General features: G+C 44.5%; 1 long non-coding RNA gene across 1 annotated transcript in view; it reads right to left on the reverse strand.

Moving 5' to 3' along the window:
- Positions 1–342: 342 nt before the first annotated feature.
- LOC112630722 overlaps positions 343–17879 on the reverse strand; it is a 28419-nt gene continuing 10882 nt past the window's right edge. Inside the window, exons 2-4 of the long non-coding RNA XR_003120922.1 lie at positions 5218–5473; positions 3947–4091; positions 343–1233 (exon numbers count right to left, since the gene is read on the reverse strand). This is a non-coding gene — a long non-coding RNA (uncharacterized LOC112630722). The remainder of the gene's footprint in view (positions 1234–3946; positions 4092–5217; positions 5474–17879) is intronic.

Raw genomic sequence — 17879 nt, forward strand, 5'->3', positions numbered from 1 at the left:
TCTTACAAATTTTCAAGCTAAATAGCTATTCTATTTTGGTTCAGGGAAAAGAAAATCAAACTAAGATAAGCTTTTAAATTCAACTTCCTTTCCAGAAGAAAGGGAAAGCAGGAATCGTGGAGCTGCTGAACAAGAGCAATTTTCATTCTCTCTTGGTTTGAATGAGCTTCTTTTTCCCTCATGAAATGGGAACTTCTTTTCTGTGTATCTATACAGTTGTTATTATCGTTGTAATAATGAACTTCTATTGAGAAGCAACTGTGCACTAGAAGCTGAAGCACTTCAGATCGGGACAATAAGACCAATACAGTGGCTTGATTTAGACAGGGGCCCTCAATTCTGTTTAGAAATACATTTCAATCATTTTAATGAAAAGGGCGACAGCAGCCGTGGTGTGTTCAGAGACTCAATGTGATACCGCCTGCAAGCCCTATTGTCTTTCGCTGATTAAACTGGGCTGGTTGAGAATTACATTTCTGCGCCCATGGTTCCGCCGTGGTGAACACCGGGAGTAAGCAGGCTCTTATTCAGGTCCCAAGCAAGCCACAGCCAGCATGTCAGAAAGCAAGATTCAAGTCAGGGTCCCCTTGGCTTCAACTGGCTCTATCGGATCAAACAACTCCAGCGGGGACAGAGGCAGCAGGAAAGAGCTTCCTCAATAAGGAAATTGAAGAGCAGGGGGAAGGAAAAAATAACCTGAAACTCAGATGGGCAAGATTAGGGGTGGGGAGTGAGAGCTAGAGGTCATGTGTCAGCACCCAGAGCGGAGGAGAAAGAATTCTGATTTCAGTCCACGCCACCCCAGACTGCAGCATTGAGCACCCAGGGCTGGCGTTCATCTCAACCCCCTCATTTTCTCTGTTGAGGAAACAACCCTGGAGAGGTCAGGTGACCTGCTTAGCATCACGCCACGCGTGTGGGAGAGAAGGGGCATGAACCCATGTCCCCCAATAACCCACGCTGCCTCTCCAATATCACATTATTTTCCTTGCACTGTTTCCTTTTTGAGTTCTTGCTGTGGTTTGAAATGACAGTGTCAAGCTTCAGGGACAACAGGACCTGCTGAGTCCACGGAAGGGTCTCTGCTTATTGATTGAATGGTGGTGTCATCCTGTGCTTTCGAGCAAAGCTTTTAGAACCAGAGAGATCCAGGCTCACTTTCCAGCTCAGCTCCGTATCAGCTGGACAGTCATGGGAAATTCACTTGTCATCTCTGGGTCTCAGTTTCCTTTTCTGTAAACTGGTGACAATGAGAATTGTATGACCTCTGGGGGCTATTTCAAGGAGTAAACAAAAGAATGCACAGAAAGTCTCTGTTCAGAAAAGAAGATGAAAGCCCAAAGAAGATTAAGTAATCTTGTCCAAAGTAACTCGTTCTTTAAGATGTGGACAGAACTCAAAAATCAGTCCATGGGTGCTGGGAAAGTCAGTGCTCTTTTGTTCTCTTTTATTACCTCTTGGATATGATGGTTCATGTGTTAAGGGCCCAGTGAATGTCATTCACTTAGAATTCAATATGTGTGAATTATTTGAAAAAACTGGAGTAGCCCCGAGTATATAAAAACTACCATAACCTAATGTCTATAGTAAAATATTACAAGGTCAGAGCTACAGTGAACCCTGTCAAGTCTGAAAAGACTTTAAATAAATCTTATTGACAAAAGACACTGTGGAAAGCTGGAAGAAGGTATTTGTAATGAAGACACAGACATCTAAGGACTGAAGTAATTGGAAACATGGCATCAGAAGATCTGCCCCTTTGTGCTGTGTGGTCTAGACACACTGCTCTACCTGTTTGTGCCCATTTCCTTGTTTGTACAGTGAAGGGTTAGGTCTTGGAAATGGCTGAGATCTCACCAGATTTAAAGTCACCAAATCAAACCTAGAATTCAACCTAGAAAGATTACAGGCCCAAAAGTTTGTGAAATTATTGAGAAGGATCCCTTGACTCCAGGTTGAATTTAGAGAGAGAAATTTGCTAGCTGGCACGTGGAGTAGGAAAGGATCTCCTAGAAGTCACTACATCAGGAATCCCACAGCAACTACAACCACTGTTCATTGACATTATGTCTTCAATAGTAGGTGAATTTGCTGCTACAACCAAGTATTTTCTTTGCAACTGGCATATCCCTAATAATCTCCTTCCAGAGTTGTGCTCAGTAGCAGCTATTTCAGAAAGGAAATCAACGTTTCCATTGTTCCTGTTGCAATATTGAATTCCAGGGAAGGTAGTTTTTGACATTTAAAGGGAAGAGCGCCCCCTAGTGGAAATATAATCCAATCAGACAGCCAAGACTACCATTAAAAGCTGATGGGTAACGTTCATGTTTGGAGACCTGCCCTACAGTCCCCTTCCAGAAGTGATTTATGCCACCAAGAAAGTGCACATCAGGCTTAAGCGTCTACCAAGAAAATGTACATTGTTATAAACAAAAAGAAGTTAGATTCTTTTTTTTTTTTTTTTTTTTTAGGAGTCTCGCTGTGTCACCAGGCTAGAGTGCAGTGGCCCAATCTCGGCTCACTGCAACCTCCGACTCTCTGGTTCAAGCGATTCTCCTGCCTCAGCCTCCCGAGTAGCTGGGATTACAGGTATGCACCACCACATCCAGCTAATTTTTGTATTTTTAGTAGAGACAGAGTTTCACCATGTTGGCTAGGATGGTCTCGATCTCCTGACCTCGTGATCCGCCTACCTCGGCCTCCTAAAATGCTGGGATAATAGGTGTGAGTCACAGCACCCAGCCTAGATTCGTATTTTTGGGTTATGATGAAGAGACAAGAGACAGAGCGAGAAAAGGATTAAGAAAATTAGGAACAGACAAGAGAAGTGGCAGGAAAAGGAGGAGACAGAGGATAGAGCAGACACAGGAAGAATGACATGAAAATACGGATTTCTTCTTGGTATTTTTCTTCCTTCATTTTAGATGAAGGGAAATAGCTTATTCTAGAATAATTCCCTCTAGAGACCCTGTTTTTAAATGGAATACCTTGTAGTACATTAGACAGGCAACAACTCTATTCTTGACAATGAAACAAACCACCGCAACTCAACACCTGATTGGACAGAGACCAGGCACCTCTCACTCTTGTTCATGTGCTTAAGGCCTTTCAAAAGGGAAAAAAAAGTGTGTGATGCCAAATGAGAGCTTCAGTGAATGAATGCCGCAGCAACTACGGCCACCGCTGTTAAATTGACATTATGTGAGTTGGGCAGGAGATGGGGAGGCATTGATGAATTACAGACATACAGATTCAGGCACTTTCTGAAGTTTCGTTCTAAGTGACATCTGTCTGTGTCCACGGAGACCATTCCTCCCATCCAGGTGCAGCATGGGGAACCGCCATGACTTCGGGGATGGATGAATTAAGAGTTTTCCATTTTAACAGTTATGTCTTTATAGTCGTATGTGTTAGAGAAACTAAAACTCACCTATCAAACCTGTGATTTTAAGAATTCTATTTTTAACATAAGGCTGAGTAGGTTTTTCTTTAAGTGAGCAATTTTAAAGACAATATTAAATAAATAAGAAAGTACATGGAAAGGGAAGAGAGGGGGCAGAAGTTATGAGAGAGCACTGAATATCACCGAAGCTCAGAAAACACTTCAGGAAGTGAGCAGACATCATTCAAGGGTTATCTTTCTATCATCCTCTCCCCTCTCTTGAGACTGGTCCTTCTTGCGTTCATTTTATCTATTGTGCTTCTCTAGTTTGCCCTGCTCCTGTCTTCACCGAACACATTCCTACTGCTCTGAATCAATGACAGTGTCAATGGGCAGGACAGTCCTTCTGTGGTCCCATTCAGCCATGGCTCCAAATTCACAATCTAGCAAAGAAGAGGTGTCTAGACTGCCACCAGCATCGTATAGTGAAGGAATGGCCTCTAAATCAGCCATTTTCCCAGGACCTTTCCACCCTCTCCACCAGCACTCCCCGCTCCTCCTTACCCCAGCGAGAACAGCAGTGTACAGTGACATGTGTCAAGGGCTCCAGCCATGGGAAAGGTGGTATCCTGTCCAAGTAGCTGAAATCTTGCAATGCTGAAGCTTCTTTTTCTCAGATGGATTCCCCAAGAAGACTGCCATCTACACCCTTATTAGTCAGAGAAGGAAAGAGTTACATTGAGAAATTCTCTGAGCTCCAGTGAGAAACTCCTTGCTCCCCAGTGACCTCAGGTTACAGGACCCTGCCTGTGTAGGCTTGGGCCTGTCCTTCAGGGCTCATTTTAATGGAGTGAAAAAGCATTCCTTAGTCAATGACATGACCTAGGAGTTCTTGTGTCATTTTCCCTTCAAATTGCCATTACAGGAATGCAACGTGATACCTAATTTACAGTATCGTGTGATCACCGAGAGCCCCCTCTGTGCAGCTGCCCTTCCCACCATCCATGTTTGACAGGCCACCACTCTTCCACTCTGATGTCAAGGTGAGCCTCTGATAAGAGGGTGTGTTACTCTGTTTGTGTTGCTATAAAGGAATACCTCAGACTGGGTAATTATACAGAAAAGAGGTTTATTTGGCTCACAGGTCTGCAGGATGTACAGGGAGCATAGTGTCAGTATCTGCTTCTGGGGAGGTCCTCAGGACACTTCCAATCACAGCAGAGGGGGAGTCAGCAGTCACATAGCAAGACCAGGAGTAGGAGCAAGAGAGAGACGGGGGAGGTGCCAGGCTTTTTTAAACAACAGCTCACTAGTGAACTCATAGAGTGAGAACTCATTCATTACGATGAGGACAGGGCACCAAGCCATTCATGAGGGATCCACCTCCATGACTTCCCAGTAAGCCCATCTCCAACATTGGGTGTCACATTTCAACGTAAGATTTGGAGGGGACAAAACATCCAAATCATATCAGAGGGCCAATCAAATCCCAGAACACTGAAAAGAACAGCAACCCCTGATCCCCACTGGGCATGAAGAGTAGCCAGATTGCCAGTCCTACTTTCCCACCAAGACTCAAAACTGAAGACAGCTTAGCCTATTTTGGATGCTATTGACTGATACTAATGATTTCACTCCTGTCTACACCCAGAGTTTGGGGGCATAAATGCAATGTGGTACTATAAATGTTTTAGTCTGTGCCAATTCCTATGGTATAAATACTGTCATCACAGCTAATTTCAATCTACAAACATGATGTCAATTGACTCACAAAATTCCTGAAAATTTAACAAGCAGCTCTTGCAAGTTTAAGTCTGCTGCAGCATAGCACTTACATGTATATTCTATAGAGTTCTTTAGCAGGACATGGTACTGTGTGGTTGGGGATGCCAGTGCTAGCATCTCCGACGTATTCCTTCATCTTCACCTTCATCCTTACTTTTCCTTCCACTTTTCCTCAGTTATTAAAAACTCCTCACGTCCTCTCTTCTTCTCTCATTTTGTATGGACATTCAGGCCATGGGGAAACTGAGATGATGCATTTCCATTTTACTACGTCACTCATTCTGTGACAGCTGAATTCAGGCAGAGCTGAAAACAAGCAAGTTAGACATAAAAGAGTCCACAGTTGCTACAGATACTGTTCAAATATAATACATAATTGGGCACTAATAATTAGAGATCTGAAGTTGAATAACACACAGTCTTGCCTTTTAAGGCTCACAGATGAATGAGAAGATGCAAATAATATCTCCATGGCAGACATTAGCAATTGATTCCAGAATTCACATACCACTGTTTTTTCTTTCTCAATACAGTGATCCCTACTTATTAATCACAGTTGGCACTGAAAATGGAATGTATTTACCATCCCTGGCCTATGTGTATCAAAGCACTAAGTGCAGGAGAGAAGGGACAGGAAAGATGTAAAAGGCAGAAAGGTGCCAATGGAGGGTGCCATAGACAAGTCTCACTGCAATTTGTACCTAATGCTGGCCCTGTCTGTAGACTTACCTCTAGGTGCATGTCATCTCAAAGTCGCCATGAAACACTACATTTTTGTCCCTAGGATTGTCCGTGGCAAGAATCAACGGGAGGGCACAGGCATACCTGTGTCTGTGGCTGTGGGAACAATGGAAGGGGCTGAGCTTATTGCTCTGGAAGGCTGCTATTTGTGATTAGAAGGGATCATAAGAATGATGGAAGCCAAGCTGTGCTTTCAGAGAGGGGTCCAAGTGTGGAGTGCCAGCCATGATCCACTTCTTCCAAAGGCAAGTGGCTGTTGCTCTGGGGGTGGGAGGGGAGCTTAAGAAGGAGACTTACACTGCCCCTGTATGTAATCTGGTTCCTTTCCACATTGTCAGGGGCCTGGGTGATCCCTGATATTTTATCTTCAAATGTGATCTGGGGTCTATAGTTGGACACATAGATGAGATGAGTTTTTTTTAATGGAAGAGAAGGGAACTTTTTTTATTTTTTGAGACAGAGTCTTGCTCTGTCGTCCAGGTTGGAGCGCAGTGGCACGATCTTGGCTCACTACAGCCTCTGCCTCCCAAGTTCAAGTGATTCTCCTGCCTCAGCCTCCTGAGTAGCCGGGATTACAGGCATGCACCACCACACCCAGCTAATTTTTGTGTGTTTTTAGTGTAGACACCAGGTTGGCCAGGCTGATCTCAAATTCCTGACCTCAAATGATCCGCCCACCTCGGCCTCCCAAAGTGCTGGGATGACAGGTGTGAGCCTCTCAGCCTGGACGGGAACTGATTTTTAATACATACTCTATCATGAGCACCCATTCTAACCCCAATACTAAGCCTCGGTGAGGGGGGATGGTGTCCTGGAGCAAATAGGCAATAACAGCAGGGTTACAGGCACTGCCTTGTCCTGGGGTTGGTGTCTTTGCTGTTGTCCACTGAGTTCCTAGACTCTGGAAGCTTCTTGTCTCAGATCTAATGTCTCTAGGATCTAATGGTTCCCTGAGCCTCCTGACACCCATACCTCTGACCTAGAGTAACGTAACCTTGCCACACCTTAGTTTACATTTGTGTGGCTCTTTACAAAGCTTTGTATTCTTTTTAAAGAACCTTTTGAAAGGATCTTAGTGAGAAGCAGCCAATGGAAGGGATCTTTGATGGTGAAATCCAGGCACTGTAGTCCCACCCGATACTTCCCCCATAGCACTGCCTTAACTACTCCTTTGCTAAAAGACTGATCTTGTCCACACACTGATTTGTAGAAAGCAAAGCTCAACATGAAATGAACAAGCTGAAAGTGCTGGGCCAAACAGGGTCCTGAGCCCTTAACCCCTGGGGAGGACTGCAGTGAAGTTCAGAGGATAACATCACTTGCTCCACGTGCTTTTTCTAGGTTCTGATCAAAAGGGAACAGACCGACAGCCTCGATACTTTGCTGGTAGAGTCATCACTCAATCACAGCATCCCCAGGGAATAGGAGAGGCATAGGATCTAACCCTTGCTATTTTTATTTTTGGAGACACAAATGAGGCAGTCGGTTCTGGAGGAAGTCACGAAATAAGCTCTGAATCAGATGGTATTTCACCCACCATCGGAGGCAGGATGACTTGTGCTATCACCTACCAAATCAAAGAGCTCTCCACACTTGCTAAATGGGACATGAAATGGCCTTGTGCAGTTCCAGCATAGAAAAGGCAAGGACTGGGGTACCAGCCAGGCTGCAGGCAGAGGCCCTCCCTCCTTGGGGCCTCAGCTTTCTGGAAGGGAGGGTGGGAGTGTGGAGTGTGGGAGGAGAGAGAGAGATCCCATGTCTGCCACTGCCCAAAAGAGCCAAGGTCTTGGTGCCGGCAGGAAAGACAGTGAAAGTGAGATGTTTTCCACTCAAAGTTAGAGCTAGAACCGGGAGTAGGAGTAGGAGTAGTAGAGGGTGCAGAAGACATCTTTTTTTTTTTTTTTTTTTTTAGAAAGAGTCTTACTCTGTTGCCCAGGCTGGAGTGGAATGCAGTGGCACAGTCTTGGCTCACTGCAACCTTTGCCTCCTGGGTTCAAGCGATTCCCCTGCCTCAGTCTCCCTAATAGCTGGGACTACAGGTGCCCACTACCAAGCCAGGCTAATTTTTGTATTTTTACTAGAGACGGGGTTTTGCCATGTTGGCCAGACTGGTTTTGAACTCCTGACCTTAAATGATCCAGAGGGCATCTCTTTCTATGAACCAGAGCCACCAGTGTCAGCTTTCACTCCCGGCACCGCCTGTGCTCCCTAGGACTCTCCTTTCCTGTCTCCTCATGTCCAATTCCAGATTCTCCTCCCAGCTCTTCCTCTAAATCCCTGCGACCTGGGCAAGTAATTTTTCAGTATTACCACATTAGAAACAAGGAGAATGGGTTTGACCTCTCTATATCCCAAATAGCTATAAGCTCCTTTGGGGTGTTGGTTGTGTCTTATACCAGTGGTCCCCAACCTTTTTGGCCCCAGGGACCAGTTTCATGGAAGACAATTTTTCTATGGACTGGTGGGGGGTGGGGGGGTGGTTTCTGGGTGATTCAAGCCCACTGCTTTTATTGTGCATTTTATTTCTATTATTATTACATTGCAATATATAATGAAATAATTATGCAACTCACCATAATGTAGAATCAATGAGAACCCTGAGCTTGTTTTCCTGAAACTAGCTGGACCCATCTGGGGCATCTGGGGGTGACGGGAGACAGTGACAGATCATCAGGCCTTAGATTCTCATAAGAAATGTGCAACCTAGATCCCTCGCATGCACAATTCACGATAGGGTTCGTGCTTCTATGAGAATCTAATGCCGCTGCTGATCTGACAGGAGGCAAAGCTCTAGCAGTAATGCGAGTGATGGGGAGGAGCCGAAAACACAGATGAAGCTTTCCTGGCTTGCCTGCCGTTCACCGCCTGCTCTGTGGCTTGGTCCTGGTCCACAGCCCAGGGGTTGGGGACCCCTGTCTTATGACACTTTATTTCCCAGAGCATCCAGAGCTGTACTTGGAACATACAACATACTTGAGCATGACCTTTTGATGTGATCTGCTCACACAGGATTCACTCCCAGCTAACACAGACCCTTCCTTCCTCTTAAAGATTCCTGAGGAATTTTATCATGAACCAGGTGTTTGGGCCATTAAAAAAAAATTATGTCAGCTATTTTGATTGAACACACCACAGACAGAGTGTTCAGTACTATTTTGGAAGGAACCTATTTCATTACTGCAAAATTCTTATTTTAATTCTTGGATGGCCGTTAAAGTGGAACCCCTTTCCATGTGAAATGGTTACCCTGCATCTTGTGAAGCCTCCCCAGAAACTGGGACCTTATTTCCTCTAAAGGCAGTCCATCGGTTCTGCCAGCTTTTATGCCACTAAAAATTTCTACTTTACCAAATGCTGAAATCTATTTGTATAGCATACTGAGATCTATTTGTATAGCATACTTCCATTGGTACTCTACTCCTTCGGATATTTATGAGAAATAAATAAAGTTATAGGTGAATATTTTATATTATAGGACATATAGGTTGTATTTGGTTTAGTTTTGTTTACCTCAATAATCTAAACTTATTTCCTTATAATAAACATTTATTTAGATTGAAGAAAAAAATAATACAAGTCCTAACAAACCCCTCTCGCCACTTCCACTCCAGCCTTCCAAGGACAGCACCACTTTGGCTGGTTGGATATGCAGGGACCCTCTGTGGCTACAGAGAGGAAGGACATGTTCCCTTCCTTTGCTCTTGGCCTCCTGGGGGTCAGCTGTAACCTAGCAAACTTTCAACTTGGGGATTAATGGTAAGTGTCCCTCAGGATGTGGGTGTCATGAGGACTCCAGGACTGAAGTCTCTGGGGATGGTGCTTTGGCTGAAAAGGCCAGCCGTGTTTCCAGGGGTAGGACAGGATCCTTCCAGCATGATCAGAAACTTACTGGGCACCCTTAGAGCTGGCAGGGCTGACAGTAAGATGAGCCAGGCCAGGCAAGATTATAGATATTTCTACCATCTCTGTTATGGATGCCCAAGGAGACTGGGCACAAACTGATACTTAATTTTTTATTCAAATCTTTTCATTGATAAAATGAGATAACAGGCTTCTCTGTCTATGGAGTAGCCATTCTTTTATTCCTTTACTTTCTTAATAAACTTGCTTTCACTTTGAAAAAAAAATGAGATAATAACAACCCATTACCTTGTGATTCCTTAAATGTCTGAGGAAATTAATGTCAGGATCTGAAGCTGCTCTAAGAAGAAAGGCTGAATTATGATTAGAATTATGGATCCTCAAAGAGGCTGTGAAGAGACATTGTGTGAGCCTGTGAACTAACTGCCTATAGATAATGAGAACTGATGAGCAGTTCATAGTTTAAGTTTTTACTGTGTGCCAGGCACTGCTCTAAGCACCTCACATGAATAAGGACACTGTGTCCTCAAAACAACTCTTTCAGGTAGGTACTATTATTATCTCTACTCTGCAGCAAGGAAACCAAAGCACAGAGTTTAAGACTTCACCCACAATGCCACCTAGAAAGTGAGAGTCTGGCCAGGGGTGGTGGCTCACACTTGTAATCCCAACACTTTGGGAGGCTAAGGCAGGAGTTCAAGACCAGCCTGGGCAACACAGCAATATCCTGTCTCCAAAACAACAACAAAAAAATGGGTGTGGTGGCATGAACCTGTAGTCTCAGCTACTCAGGAGGCTGAGGCAGGAGGATCCCTTGGGCCCAGCTGCATTGAGCTATGGTCACACCACTGTACTCCAGTCTGGGTGACAGCAAGACCCTGTCTCCAAATAAAATAAAATAAAATAAAATAAAACTGTATTAGTCCATTTTCATATTGCTATAAAGAAATACCTGAGACTGAGTAATTTATAAAGAAATGAGGTTTAATTGGCTCCTGATTCTGCAGGCTGTACAAGAAACATGGCAGCATCTGCTTCTGGGGAGGCCTCAGGAAGCTTATAGTGATGGCGGAAACTTACAGTGAAGAGCCAGCACTTCACATGGTTGGAGCACGAGGAAGAGACAGAATGGCGAGGTACCACACACTTTTAAAGGACCAGATCTCACAATAACTCAGTCACTCACCATCACGAGAACAATGGGATGGTGCTAACCCATTGTTAACTCCGCCCCCATGATCTAATCACCTCCCACCAGGCACCACCTCCAACACTGGCAATTACAGTTCGATATGAGATTTGGTGGGGACACAGATGCAAACCATATCAAAAAGAAAAGAAAGTGAGAGCCAGAGAGTCAGCCCTGCTCCTCACCCCACCACAACCCTGGCAGGTGGTTATGCGGAACATTCTCGTGGGCTCGCAGCGAAGTGTGTTTATGAACTTGCATACAAATAGGTATGTTCACATTGACATTGATCATTTTATCTTTTTTTAGTCTGGTTTCTCCTCTGCTACTGATCCTCCACAAGTATAGGGATTGAAATAGCAAGGACAGATCAGGGGAACTGACTGAAGAGTGACCTGTATTGCTCATGGGAGCTGCAAGCTGAAAAGGTGCTAAAGAATGTCCCAGACAGCAAGCAAGCAAGGCAGTGCTTAAAGTGGTGCTGGCTTAAAAATAATAACCCCCCAACTAACAATCTGATGTGAATCCTAATAGCCTCTCTTTGGGCTCCCACCTGCCCACGATCTTGGAGACACAGAGCAAAATCATTGTCTGCAGCCAACTCTCTTAACTACATCTGCCTGGAAGGCAACCAGCGCCTCACCTCTTGCCCCAGATGTCTGCATCTAGAGGTTCACACAACCTAGACCCAGTTAGAGCCCAGGCAAAGGCTTCAGCCTTTTCCTGTGATAGAACAGAAGGATGCAGAGACCAAACCATAATGTGTGAAATGTAAGGACCTAGCAAATCACAGAATGGAGTCCCCTCTTTTTATAGGGGATAGCACTAAAGCCAGTGAGGTTAAGTCATTTGTTTCATATCACACAGCTAGTGCCTTATCCATCTTTGTTTCCCTGAAGTCAAGCATAGGAGGTATCTGGTAAATGTTTAATTAGTTATCCGCATGAATTTTGAGAGGCTACTGAACCTCTCTGGTTTCAGTTCTATTGACCACAAAATATGGAAAATCATCCCTGCTCTATATGTTCCATAGAATTATTGTGAGATGAGGATCCAATAAGATTTATCCTCTGTGCCTCACCTTCCCTCCAGATATAATCACTGGCAGGCAAGAAAAGTGACATATTATCTTTTCTCTTTTCCCTTCTCCTCTGTCTTCTAGATTTAGAAGCAAAGTATCGTGATGTCCTAGCCAAGATCGTACACTGAAGCAGGAGAGGATATTGACTTAGACTTGGGTAGGAAACCAGAGAGGAAAACAATTGAAAGACTTGATGGGGTTTTGTCTTTGATATCTTTTTTATCAAAATTAACTATATTTTGTTCCTACCACAAGGAGAAGAAGTGAGTGTATTGAGACACCCTAGAGATAACCTGGATCAATCACTTCATTTTAGAGATAAGGACCTGAAAGGAAAAGAAAACCTGTCCCAGGTCGCACAGCTGGTTCCCACCAAGCCTCCCGATTCCCGCTCCTCTCCTGAAACATTAGCCTTTACACACAGCTTCCAGAAGGGAGGGTATTATTCTCGGCAAGGCTCGAAACTAAAGCAGTTGGTATCTATAGCCAAGGTATGCTTGGTCTTATCTGGGCAGCTGACTCACTTCTGGACTCAGCCCCCTCCCTGACTACTTAACTGCACATTCTTGCATTAAAAAAAAAAGTACCATATTTATTATCATATTCGTGCATATCCTAAGCATTTCACATGTGTAAAACTCTGCTACTGCATTCGCTACCCCCCTATCTTGTGTTTTCTTATATTTTTGCGATCCCGTCAACTGCTGTTTTTTGTTGGTTTGTTTTGTTTTTACATTTCAACTTTTATTTTAGATTCAGTGCGTAGATGTGCAGATTTGTTACGTTGGAATATTGTGTGATGCTGCAGTTTGGAGTATGGATCCTGTCACCCTGGCAGTGAGCACAGTACCCGTGAGGTAGTTTTGTAACCCACTTTCCTCTCCCTTCTCCCTCTGGTAGTCCCGTCTATTGTTTCCACAGTTATGTCCATGTATGCTCAATGTGTAACTCCCACTTGTAAGTGAGAACATACGGTGTTTGGTTTTCTATTCCTGTGTTAATTTGCTTAGGATTATGGCCTCTAGCTGCACCCATGTTGCTGCAAAGGACATGATTTCATTCCTTCCATTTCTTTAAAGGGGATGGCTTAGGGTTCTGAGGGGCATCCTCATTACAAATCCAACCTCCTTGACTCTGGAGCCTCCCTTGACTCTTGCAACAAGTCTGGTTGAACAAGTCTTAATGCTCTATCACATTGATGTCTGTGATACTCCACTCTCCCCTTTTCACAGACAGTGGCCTCTCTGACCACTCTACCCCTGGGGTTACTCCTCCCTCCTAGCCTGGATATGGGCAGAGAATCCCATGGCCTCAGCAGTAATCTTTAGGCAGAAGGCCCCTTTACTTTAGCTCAAGCCCCGCCCTCTCTTCTTTGCTCTAAACTATGTTTCTACATTCATGCCCCTTCACCAGCCCCTCCTCAAACCCAACAGTGCAGATGAATGAGGGCCTCCCCACCCCGACAGTCCTTCCTTGACTTCACATCTCCACCCTGCCTGACCTACAAACCTTCCATTCACCATCACTCCTTTCTCTACCCTGACCCCCAGCTCCAAGTTCTTCCTGTAGGTCCTACACTTGCCACGCTTCTCAGTGTATCCCATTCTCTCTGTTCTTATACTGCCATAATCTTATCTCTGGCAGCACAGCCATAATCTCCGAGCATCCAGACATCTTGCCCGTCAACTCATTCTGCATTCTGTTCTCAGAGTTGTCTTCCTAAAGCCTGGATATGATCTTGCACCTCTATGGCTCAGAAACCATTGATGGCACGATGTTGGTCATCAAAGTCATTCCAAATTCCTTAGCCTGGCATTGCAGATGCTTATATGTCCTCATCCCATTCTTGTAAGTTTCCAGAACACTCACCATGTGCCATGTCGGGTACTGTGCCAGGTGCTTTTGCATTATGACATGTGTGCAACTTTGAAGTCATCAGTGGAAATGGTGACAGATATGGGTGTCTTTTAATATTTTCAACCTTCAGCAAATGAACTCAGAATTGAGTGATTTTCTCTAAGTTCTATATTTAAAAGAAACATTCAATGATAAGGAAACATCAATTGATTATGGGAATTATTAATAACCAACATTTTTGAGCACTTACTGTGTTCCAGTCAGTGGATTAAGCATTTACATACATTGGCTTATTTAAATGTCACAAGAAACTGATGAGTCATTATTATGGTTCATTTACAAAAGACGAAACTGAAGATTAAAGAGGTTAAGTGACTTGCCTGATATCAGAGACCAGGAAGCAGTGAAGCTCACCAGGAACCCAGGTGTGTCTGATTTCCAGGTCCTTGCACTTTATTGCTCTACTCTGCTGCCTTGGTAACAACAGGTTGCAAGAAGTGTCAGGGAGTGCCTCCCTCCTTCTCCCTCACCCTCCCCTCCCCACTTATGACTTCATGCTCCTGGTTGCATGACAGCACGGGATCTAGAAAGCACATACCTTAAGTATAATGTCTGAGATTCTATTTAAAATTCCACATTTCGGGTCAGGCATGGTGGCTCACACCTGTAATCCCAGCACTTTGAGAGGCCGAGGCAGGTGGATCACCTGAGGTGCGGAGTTCGAGGCCAGCCTGACCAATATGGTGAAACCCCATCTCTACTAAAAAAATACAAAAATTAGCCAGGCATGGTGGTACATGCTTGTAGTCCCAGCTACTTGGGAGGCCGAGTCAGGGAAATTGCTTGAACCGGGGAGGCAGAGGTTGCAGTGAGTTGAGATCACGCCACTGCACTCCAACCTGGGCAACAGAGCGAGAGTCCGTCTCAAAAGAACTAAATAAACAAAATAAAATTACAAATTTTAAGTGGGGGAAATAAGGAGATCAACAGGTACAAACTTTCAGTTATAAGATGAATACGTTCTGGAGATCTAATGTACAGTATGGTGACTATAGTTAATAATAGTGCATTGTATGCTTGAAATTTGCTAAGAGAGTAGATCTTAAGTGTTCTCACTGCAAAGAAAAAATTTAAGGGTAACTGTGAGATTAATATTAATTAACTTGATTATGGTAAGAATTCCACTATACATACATATATACACACATATATATAATCATTACACTGTATATGTTAGACACATACAATTTTTGTTTGTCAATCATACCTCAATGAAGCTAGAAAAAAATTCAAAATTTTCTTTTGATAGTATTCATGGAATAATGGAAGACATTACAATTCTCATGACAAGACAATGTCAACATCCAGCATTTTGATGTACTTGTATTGGCTGGGATTCAAATCTCATCTGAAGCAATGGTAATAGCCTCTGTTGGAATGTCCCATCCCAGATCATGAAGCACTTTCCCACACTGTCTCCCTGAATTCTCACCAAGACCCTGAAAAGTGCTACTAGCCTCATCATTAAAAATAAATAAACTTATTAAAAATATACTGAGGTCATAGAATTAAAGATACTTGCCTAAAGTTACATTACCTGTAACTGGTCAATTTTTTAACTGCTCAATGTTGCTTCTTTTTTTTTTTTTGAGATGGAGTCTTGCTCTGTCGCCCAGGCTGGAGTGCAGTGGCACAATCTCGACTCACTGCAAGCTCCACCTCTTGGGTTCACGCCATTTTCCTGCGTCAGCCTCCCGAGTAGCTGGGACTACTGGTGCCTGCCACCACGCCCGGCTAGTTTTTTGTATTTTTAGTAAAGGTGGGGTTTCAGAGTGTTAGCCAGGATGGTCTCGATCTCCTGACCTTATGATCTGCCTGCCTCAGCCTCCCAAAGTGCTGGGATTACAGGCGTGAGCCACCGCGCCTGGTCCCCATATTGCGCTTTAATAACACCACTTCTTGGATACAAGTTATTCTCAGACAGATCTCATTTTACAGAGCTTTTCACAGTATGGGTAACAGTTACTGGACTAGAACCACATAAAATGATCACTGCGCAGGATCATTCATCGCAGAGCATTCGCTGAATCCCAAAGTCTTCCCAGGAGATAGAATAGCTCTGCTGAGGCACTTCGGCCTGAAAGGATTTGCTGTAATGTGATTTCACCTGAATGTTTAGCCATGGCTGCAAATTCCGCTTCAAAGAAAGGGCCTCTCTTTACAAGTGACTGTTGTGGCTGTTTCTCTGCAGCTGGCATTCCAGAGCAAACCAGGGATTAGAGGAATTTCTCTTTGGACTTAGAGATAAAAAAGGCAGGCTAGGGACCCACACAGTCTACACCCCCTTCCCCAGCTGGTGATGTTTTTTCTAATTCTGATTCAATGTGCCCACCTGGTTGTCATTATACAGGGCCAGACTCACAGCCTGGGAGGACAGACCAGACTTCCCCAAAACTAAAACCACCCTGGGGCTGCAGCAGTCTTCGTTTGATGAGGACAAACCACAGACCCCATCAGGAAAGCTGGGGAGGGGACGGAGAAGGAGGCTAGCAGAGCCTCTGATCATACTCTGGGTGCCCGTGGGCCACTGACAGACACCCTGTCCATCAAAACTGCTCACCCCAAGAAAATGATCAATGACAAGCAGCCCGTGGCGAGATCCTGCAACGGCAAAATGATTCCAGGTGCAAAAGGGCGATGTCTGTGCAGGCGGGGTCAGCTCACGGCACTCACAGGGTGAGGCACAGGATGGACGTGTGAAAGGATTCCCCACCAACACACACGTACACACACAGTCCCTCTTCTGATGTCATGGTTACCAAGGCAACCCAACATGAGTCATATCTCAAGGTGGATTAGCAGAGCAGGAGAAAGGCTTTTGTTTGTTTGTTCAAAGCTCTTCCCCTTCTTTCCTCTTAATAGCTCTCTCTGATGGTGGTAATAGCCAAGTACCTTTCATACCCTCAGAAATCCTAAAATTTGGGTGTTTCGCTTGTTCAATCTTAGAAAGCAATCAACTTTTTCTTGATATTAGATTGGGGCGGGAATCCAGGGCTCAGTGATAATGTTGCATTTGGCAGAGATCTGAAATGATTTCTAGAACTATGAGGGTGGTGACTTAGCAATCATATTCCTTCTGCGCCGAGGCCCACCCCTGAGAGGTGCCTGGCCTTCTCGGAGGAGCCGGCCCTCCTAGCCCCACTCTCTTGCATCTGAGCAAGCAGGCACAGACTAGGCCCTGGGGAGCAGTGTGCTTGCAGACTTTCTATTTTGAGCTCTGCAAGTGCTTCACAGCTCATTGGCTGTGCGTGCCAAACAGGAAGGTCCTCCCGGAAGGGCCACATACTGGAGGATTTCACCTAGAGCAGAAATAAATTAGCAGAGAAAAAGAGATGACTCGTCACAGGGACAAAGCACAATATCACAAAATAAGGCCCTTCCCCTGCCCTAAGGTTAGATTGAACGCTCTCCTCGGAGATGCTGCCTGGATCTCTCACGGACGCCTTGAGAGGTATCCTATAACTAATTTTGGGATGGGCCCTTTTCAACTGGAAATGCCAGGCAGTGATTACTGAATCTGTCTTGTGTCAGAAGCCTTATACCTAATAGGCATGACCACGGGTTCAAATCACCTCCTAGTAATTAATTAGTGGGCAAAAACAAGTGCTTTGAGCTCAAGAAAGGAAGAATGATGGTTTCTTGGGTGCCAGTAAAACCAACTTTAGGCCTCTCTCCTCCTTAGCTCAAGGTGTCCCTAGTTCTTCACCTCTGTTTTAATGGGAAGCCTGAGTTAGGTTTTATTAAAGTGGAATTACTTGACCCGGTAAAGTTCAACTGAAGGTAACTGTTATTCAATGTTTGCACAAAAGAAGCACAAACAACTCCATGTCAACTCACCTGTCCCCACCTACATTGCAAACAGCAGCTGTCAAGACTTTTCATCATCGACTGTTATGAAAAACCTAACACGGACCAGGAAAGTA

This window comes from Theropithecus gelada, chromosome 8 (assembly GCF_003255815.1).
Source record: "Theropithecus gelada isolate Dixy chromosome 8, Tgel_1.0, whole genome shotgun sequence".
Lineage (NCBI taxonomy): Eukaryota > Metazoa > Chordata > Mammalia > Primates > Cercopithecidae > Theropithecus > Theropithecus gelada.